Genomic DNA, 8,412 nt, shown 5'->3' with positions numbered 1-8,412 from the left:
CTTCCAGTGGACAGGGAAAGCTGTCTTCAGACAGCTCATTTCCCAGCCACTCATCTGACTCAGGAGACAAGGTAGCAAAGAAATAGAAGACAGAAGAATATGGCAGAAATCAAGGGCCAAGACCAACCCTTATCCTGGCACTGATGCACCTGCCCTCTTGTGGGCATGGGGCTACATCTTATCAGTGACCTCAGTGGTTGTCTCCAGCCTCGTCTATTCTCTTTACCAGATTCACCACTGACCAGGTAAATGGAGCAAGAATGTGAAGCACTGTGTCTAAGTACCCATGTTAATGGAAACAGTGATAGGGGTGATATTGGGAAGACTTCAAGAAGCAGTGGAATCAGACCCGAGCCCTGTCATTCACAAAGCTGGGAAACTCTGAGAGTGACAGGTCCCTCCGAGTCCTCGTCTCATCTGAAAAAAAAAGCACTAAAATTACTCATTTTATCTCTAATAAAACTGGAACAATGGGCAGTAGAACTTTGAAAACACCGTAACTATGCACTATCACCATTAGCTAAGCTTTTGGGGGGAATCTGCTATAAAACAAGCAGCCATGAACTACTCACCAGCATTGAGTCCTCCTGCTTTCAACCCTTTCCATGGAAGAGGAAGTTGAGGCTTAGAGGAGGATCCATGTCCTCGTGTTTCCAACCTTCTGGTTTTAAATTTTTGCTCTTAATCATTAATCTGTACAAATATGAGTAAGCCAGCCTGGTACTTCATTAACTCCTTCTGGCCTCAACATTCAGTAATGTCATCAGGGCAAAGTTGTCCACTTCTGGCCCATGACAGGCCACATGGAGAGGTGAAGAGCTTTGTGTCCTCATTACCCAAGAGCACTCTAATTGCCATCTGCTATTCTGAGTCTTCCAAGCCTTTATGTTTCTGGGAGAGACCAGAAACCTAATACCCCACAAACTGGTGCCCCAAGATTCTATTTGGCCTGCAATGGTATTTTGGCTAACAGTGTTTTGTTGTTGTTGTTGTTGTTGTTTTTAATTAATTAGAGAGAGCCCATTCAGCTTCTTGATAATTTTTGTACAATAAAATTAAATACCAGCCGGGCCCGGTGGCTCACGCCTGTCATCCTAGCTACTCAGGAGGCTGAGATCTGAGGACCAAGGTTCAAGGTCAGCCCAGGCACTAAAGTCCATGACACTCTTATCTCTAATTAATCACTAGAAAATGGGAAGTGGGGCTGTGGCTCCAGGAATAGGGTGGTAGTCCTGAGCTGAAGAGCTCAGGGACAGCGCCCAGGCCCAGAGTTCAAGCCCCATGACACACCAAAAAAAAAAAAAATTAAACACCACACACGGACCATTCCACTCTGAGTTTTCCAGCCTAGTCTACAGGTGAGAGTGGGGGCCTTTGGTGACTTATACAGGTCTTGGCTGTAAGGAAGGCTTTGTCTGCCTCCGATGTCTTTTTACCTTCTTGAATTCAAGCTTTGTCTTGGCCCTGGGCTCTGTCACTGATGATCTGATAAGCCAGTGGTTGGCTTTCTGCTTAGCTGGGCCCCTCCAAATTCCAGGGCCCAACTTCCTCTGTCTCTCAGATTCAACTGGATAAGAAGACAAGTTTCTATCAAGGAATGTGTACATTTCCCATTATTTATTACTCTTTCATTCTCTCTGCCTTTTTATGCTGTGAGGAAACATCCCACCTCATTTTCCCAGACATGTGAACTGAAGTGCCCAGAAGAGGGCATGTCTGTGTTGAAGATCTTGCAAGTGACTGTGATTGAGGGGTTGGAATGTTGGCAGACAGGGTGCCAAAATTATCTTGCACTATCTTTCGTGCTCATCATAACCATTTACTCTGGATTCTGGCTTTCACCTAACTGGTATTGTGCCCGGTAGGCAAAACTTTTGGAATGCAAAATGAATCTTCATAGATCTCTGACTCCTACGAACCCTAAAACTAAGAACCATAGGTCTTCCATGCCCTGCCATAGCCCACAGACCTAATGTCTCTACAATGTCCTTGGTAAATGCATTGCTTTACAACTTTCTTTTGCTGTGTGGATATAAAGGTTTGTGTCTTCCACAAAGGAGTCCAGTATCTGGGGTTACTCGTACTCAGACCTTAGACACCTCTACTTGGCTCAGAATCAATTAACTCTCCTTCCCTTTTTCCAGCAAAAGGTGAGAGAACCAATTCCGAATAGCTTCTACCTTAGTCATAATAAGTCATGCCTTATTTATTTGAGAAGTATTTTATGACTAGTTCCATTACACCCTAAGACTGCACCAGATCCCAGTAGGCCAATAATAAGGACTTTTGCACATTTTAATTCAGTTCTACTATTTATTACCTAATACATTGGGGCTAACAGGGCATGACTCAATATTCTAAGGATGTAAGAAAATCCAGAATTGGGCAATTGGACGGAGACACAGATAAGTGAGCAACTAACTAATAAAGTCAGACAGAGTGACATAAGTGGTAAATATATAATCACATGATGTCACCTCCCCTGCTCCTAACCCTCTTGTGCCTCTCTCAGGTACTTGGCATGGAGTGGTGGCTATAGGAAAGAACAATGAATTAATTCAACTTTTAGCATTCCCTGCAGCTTAGTGCTGATTCACAGAAAAGGAGCTCAGGAGAAGGCAGCCTGTTGATTTGATAAAAAGTAATTTGATGCTCATAGGTTGACATCATAAAGATAGAGGTGAAAATTACAAGATGTCCATGTTTATCCCAGAAAACAAATAAGAATATAGTACTAAAAATACTCATTCAGCAAACATTTCTTAACTATCAGTAATATATAGGATTTTAAATCTGTAAATTCAAGATTCATAGTGAACCAAAGACCTCTGGCCTCATGCAGATGATATGTGCCTAGAAAATAAAGTTTGGAGAAAGGATAATATTTGTTAGTGCACTGCAAGGTGGAAAGTGCTATAAATATAAAAAAGAAGAAAGTCAAAGGCTAAGAGAGGTGAAATAGTTTGCCCACAGTTCACAGACTGTACAATAGCAGGCAGACAATCCTAGCCATGCATGAATAAACAAGCCAGCAGAGAAAGAAAGAAAAAGGAATCACAGAGCAAGAGGCAAAGTGTGGGAGAAGAGAGCTGGAGAGGGCAAAGGTGTAACTTTCCCTAAGGTAAGTAATCAGGTTTAAGTTGCATTCCCACTACTTTCATTGAGGTGATACATAAAGCAAAGCAAAAAGAGCTGTTATTTGAGCCAACAAGAGTTTTCTAGGAAAGAGGAAGGGAAGGCAAAGCCCCTAAGGCAGAAGGGTGGTCTGGAGTATTGATAGTGGGAGGGAGGCAGAAGCCAGAGTGACACCCATGGAGTGAGGGGCAGCATGGTGGGGGAGCAGGCAGGGAAGACAGACAGGCCAGGCCATTTCTGGAAGACCCTCTGTCCCCTGGGGCCACTTGATCTGTCAGGGTAAGAGAGCAGTCAGTGCAGGGACACCGCTCCCTCTGAGGACTGCTATGTCCGCCAGGTGGAGGTGCAAGCAGGCCTGTTGGGGGTCCCAGGAAGGAATTCAGAGTAGAAGAGCTGGAGGAAAGGAATCCATCTCACAACTCCAGGGCCAAGCTGTATACTGAGAAGCAGTGACGGTGACCTGGCTTCCTGTAGGATGTGAGAAATAGAGGAGTTTCAGGTGATTCTAAGGAATCTGGACATGAACTAGGAAAAGAGAGATGGTCCCAACCACTAAGCCAGAGAGAGCTGGCTGGGCATGGGTTCAGGAGGAAATATTCTCCTTTTGGACATGCCATGAGGATTTTTTTTTTAGATCTGAGAAGCTGCTGATAGCACTGAGGATGGAATGAGAGACTAAAAATCATACTTGGTACCCACGGTTTTTAAAATATTTGCAGTCAGGGGGAGGGAAATGGGACATGTGAAAGGGTACCAATGTATGTGAATTAATGCACCTTCTATCTGGCAAATATCATGTAACCCTTTTACTAATTACAATAAAAAAATAAAAATAAAATAAAATATTTGCAGTCAGCACAGTGGTGTATCCCTGTAATCCTGGCAAGGATCCAGACAAATAGCCTGGGCTACATAGTGAGACTCTGTGTCAATGCTCTCCTTCCATCATTTGAAAGTATCTTAAGGGCTGGGAATGTGGCTTAGTGGGAGAGTGCTTGCCTAGCATGCATGAAGCCCTGAGTTCCATTCCTCATTACCACATACACAGAAAAGGCCAGAAGTGGTGCTGTGGCTCAGGTGGTAGAGTGCTAGCCTTGAGCCAAAGAAGCTCAGGGACAGGGCGTATTCCCTGAGTTCTACGTGAGCTATGTAGATGCTGAGGAAAGACTGTGGCTATGTAATAGACCCAGAGGCCTTCCTGAGGCCCACTTTCCAAGAAGCCAAACTTCATCGAATGAAGGGTAAATGAGAGAGCAGCAGCCAGAAGCAGCCCCAGGAGGTAAGAAGAAGAGCCAGTTAGAACAAAATGGGCCTGGAAGCCAAAGAAAGCAAATGCCAAGTTGCTGGCAGGTTCTGAGAGGGCCACTGGGGCTTGTCCACAGTACCAAGCAACCTGGATAGTCTCAGTGACCTTCTTAGAGCTAATCAAAGTCAAATGCAATGTTAAGCTAGGAAACATTGGTTACACAGTAATAGATAACTAACTCTTGTCAGATAGGTGAATTCCTATCAGATTGCAAGTATCTCCTGAGTCCCTAGTCTTCTCCTTTGGTTTCCTGGACATTGTGTTCTGAAGATAATTTTGAGAGAGATAGACAAGTAGATAGATAAGGTATTGTACCAGGAGTTTTTAACTGTGATATTTCCATATATTCAAACACTATATCTAGATCCATCTCACCCTCTCCATCTCTTTCCTTCTTCTTCCTCACCCTGTTTTATAAGACAGTTTCAACACATTTCATACATATGGATAAAGTACTTTGATTATATGCATTCTCCTATAACTCTCTGAATTCACTATCCCACCTCCCAAATGAGAGCTTAATCAAGCCTCAGTTATATGTTGAACTGACTAAACTAATCATACCTGTACAACAATTTATTTTTAGCAAGAAAATAGTAAGTGTTTGTTTAGCTCAATGCATAGTCCAGGCTGGCCTTGAACTCACAGCCTTCCTGCCTCTACCTTCTGAGTACTAGATGACAGGCTGTACTACCAGGTCTGGGTTTTAGTATATTTGGGAATAAATGTTTATAAAAAAAAAACAGTAGGTAGTTGCAAATAGGCTTGTAAACTGAGGCTTATCGTAAAGCCAAAATTCTAACTAAAATTCTAACTGCTTTAACTTTTAGATAGATGCATCTTAAGCTCGACACACCCTCTTTGTGACAACTCCAAAGCTAGGAATGTGATGCCACTTCCTCTCAGTCCACACGACTCCCGCCCCGATGCCCCACCTGAGCATTTTGCTAAACCTTGGCTAGAGTTTATTAAGTTTATGTGACCTTCCATGCCAGAACATGTCATTCAGGGTCAGGGAATCCAGCCCCCCCAGCTCACTCTTATATGGCTTAGAATCAACCATTTTCTTATTTCCCTAAAACAGAACTGGAACGTTTTTGTCAATGAAAGTGTTATAACGTAAAAAAAAATAACAGGAATGAGGAGCAGATTGGAGAGCAGACTACATCAGAAGAGTTTCGGGGGGTTTGTTGTTGTTGTTGTTAATGTTAATGAGGGGAAAAAAGAACAAGAGAACGTTGGCAAGATTGGGAAATATTGAGAAGAGGAAGAAAAGTTTTGCTGAACCAGGGACAGAGAGGAAATCTAGAACCCAACTGAAGGGGTCCATTTCAAGGCATTCAGGGTTTACAGCTATGCACGAGGGAAGTCTGGGAAGACATGCTAAGTTTGCAGTAAGGATAGGGAAGAAATCTGAGGGACCTGGCAGAGTTTCGAGGCATCACCCTGGATGTCCAGAGAAGTTATGGGGTCCCAAAGACAGTCCAAGAGGGGGGACTCCAGCCCTTCCCCAGCCACCAGCTCTAGGGGAGTTGGAGGGGATGCCTCATTAGCAGACAGCTATTTTTTAATCTTCTCCAGAAATTTCTCTAATGTCCTCACCCTAAACGGATTCAACAACTTCTCAGTGCCAAAAAGCAAAGTCCAAGTTCATCTATCATCCATCCAATTGAACCAAACCCCATGTGTACCTACCTTGACCATCTCAAGTAGCTGCTGACAAGAAACCTTCAGAATCAGAAGCCAGGGGAAACCCCCCCTTTCCCGAACACCATACAGTGAGTTATTTTGTCCCCCACATGCTTTCACTTTACCAATAACAAGAGTCAACAGACAAATTCAATTATCCTTTCGATGTCTCTCCACATGACTATGTAATTGTATATAATACCTACAGACTCCTAATATGGCTTAATCTAAAACATAGCCTTCCACAGATATGTTGCTCCCTATACTCAACTTGCTGCAAACAAAACAAAACCCTTTAAAAACTCGGTAAGAGTTCTGTTCCATTAAAATGACTCTCTCCCAAAGAACCCAAATAACCAATGTTATTTCCCCATAATTCCCACAGGCTCAGACATCATTGATATAACACATAATGATTAACATTTCACATGACATGGAGAAGGTCCAGCAGACATGTGCTTTTCCCTTTGATGTAAATTAGCAGTGTACTTACTAGAATCTGGCTTCTAACTTCTTTGGGAGAGTCTTCCTTCTCCTCAGCTAGTAGCTGCTTCTTCCAACTGTATTTATAGATAAAGACAACTTTCTCCTACAATCTCATTACTTATCTCCTGGCCACACCTTTGACAGCAAGACTCTGGGAAATGTGTTTGAAAAATCCTGTCTCTCCAGTTAGCCAATGTTTTTGCTAAAAATCTTAGCTATTTAAGATTTAAGCATATGGCCATAGAAGATGATTCCAAGTGAAACGAACTCCAAGATATGGAAACCAGAGGTTTTTTCTTAGTTGTTATTTTTAATGTATTGTGTGAAGTTCTTTTTTCTTTCATATTTTTCCTTTAGCCCGTTGTCACTGCTTTTTGATTTTTATAACCTGTGTCTTGTATGTATGTTTATCTGAATTGTGGAAGGGAAGGGGAGTAACAAAATTGTGTGACAAAGAACAAAGGGTAAAGCGATGCAACAGCGATACTCGCAAGACACTATGTTGGCAATGAACTTTACAACTTGGGGAGGTTGGGGGAGAAAAATGAGGGAAAGGGTAACAATGTTTTACAAGAGTGTACTCATTACCTTACATATATATCCATAACCCCTTGGTCCATAAAATTAAAACAAAATTTTAAGAGAGATTTAAACATTACAGGACAATATTAGTAAACTACAACAGTATTTGTTTTCTGCTAGTCTAGTTTAAAAGATTTTCATTTTGGGTCAGGCTCTGGAAAAGTAGGAGTCTGTATAGAAAACCACACAGACTTTTGAGACAGAGGGCACTCTTGTCAACTGTAAACACCAGGGACATCCCCTCAATTTACAAATGAACACAAGTATAGTCCAAAGCGTCCCTGAGGGCAGAGAAGGAATTGAAATTTAGGCTTTACTCTCTGTAGCCCTCTTTCCACCATTCAATGGACATTTGTTATGATTGTTATTTGTGGATTTTTGATGCAGGACCTCACTATGTAGCGCAGGCTGGCCTTGAACTCTCAAGAAAAACCCTAAAGCACTTCTAAGGGAAAGCTATACATTCAGTCTTATCACACTGGTTTAATTCTTTAAATTACCACAGGTCATTTCCTGGTCCCTTTGTAGTAACCCACCTCTACCACACACACACACACACACACACACACACACACACACTCTCACACACACACCTACCTTTTCTTCTTCTTCTTCCGTTTTCTTCTCTTCCTCCTTTATCATCTTCAACCTTCATCTCCTTTTTCTTTTTTCTGTGACATCTTCTTCCTCCAACTATACCATGTAGAGTTAATACTGCTCTGCAACCCAAGGTTTCAGTCCTGAATTAATGCTACCTCCTACTTGACCTTCACACCTTAACCTACCCAAGTGTAAGGAGGAGAGCAGGCAAGAAATGTTGCCATCATGCTTGCATTTATTTTTTTACTACAAAAGGAAAATAGAAGTGCAACTACAGTGGAAATGCATAAGAAAATGTAAAAGTTTTGGGCCAGGAGTATGATGTACACTGTAAAACTGCAAGTGTGCTCTGGCTCAAGTGGTAGAGCTCTAGCCTTGAGAAATCCCAAGCACAGTGCCCACACCCTAAGTTCAAGGCCCAGGACTGGAAAAGAAAAAAACAAACAAAAACCCCAGAAAACGTGAAAGCTTTTGTAACCTTTTGTCTTCATGGTATAGCCATGAGCCATGCATGTAGCCCTATTTTTTTCTTTTATTATTATTATTTTTGGTCTGTTCTGGACCCACAGCTCTGCTTCCAGTTCTTTAGTGGTTAATGGTTAATGTCCTTCTTA

The sequence above is a fragment of the Megascapheus bottae genome, chromosome 29 (assembly GCF_031878675.1).
Source record: "Megascapheus bottae isolate mThoBot1 chromosome 29, mThoBot2.hap1, whole genome shotgun sequence".
Taxonomy (NCBI): domain Eukaryota; kingdom Metazoa; phylum Chordata; class Mammalia; order Rodentia; family Geomyidae; genus Megascapheus; species Megascapheus bottae.
The sequence above is the reverse complement of the archived record's forward strand: the minus strand, read 5'-3'. Positions refer to the sequence as shown.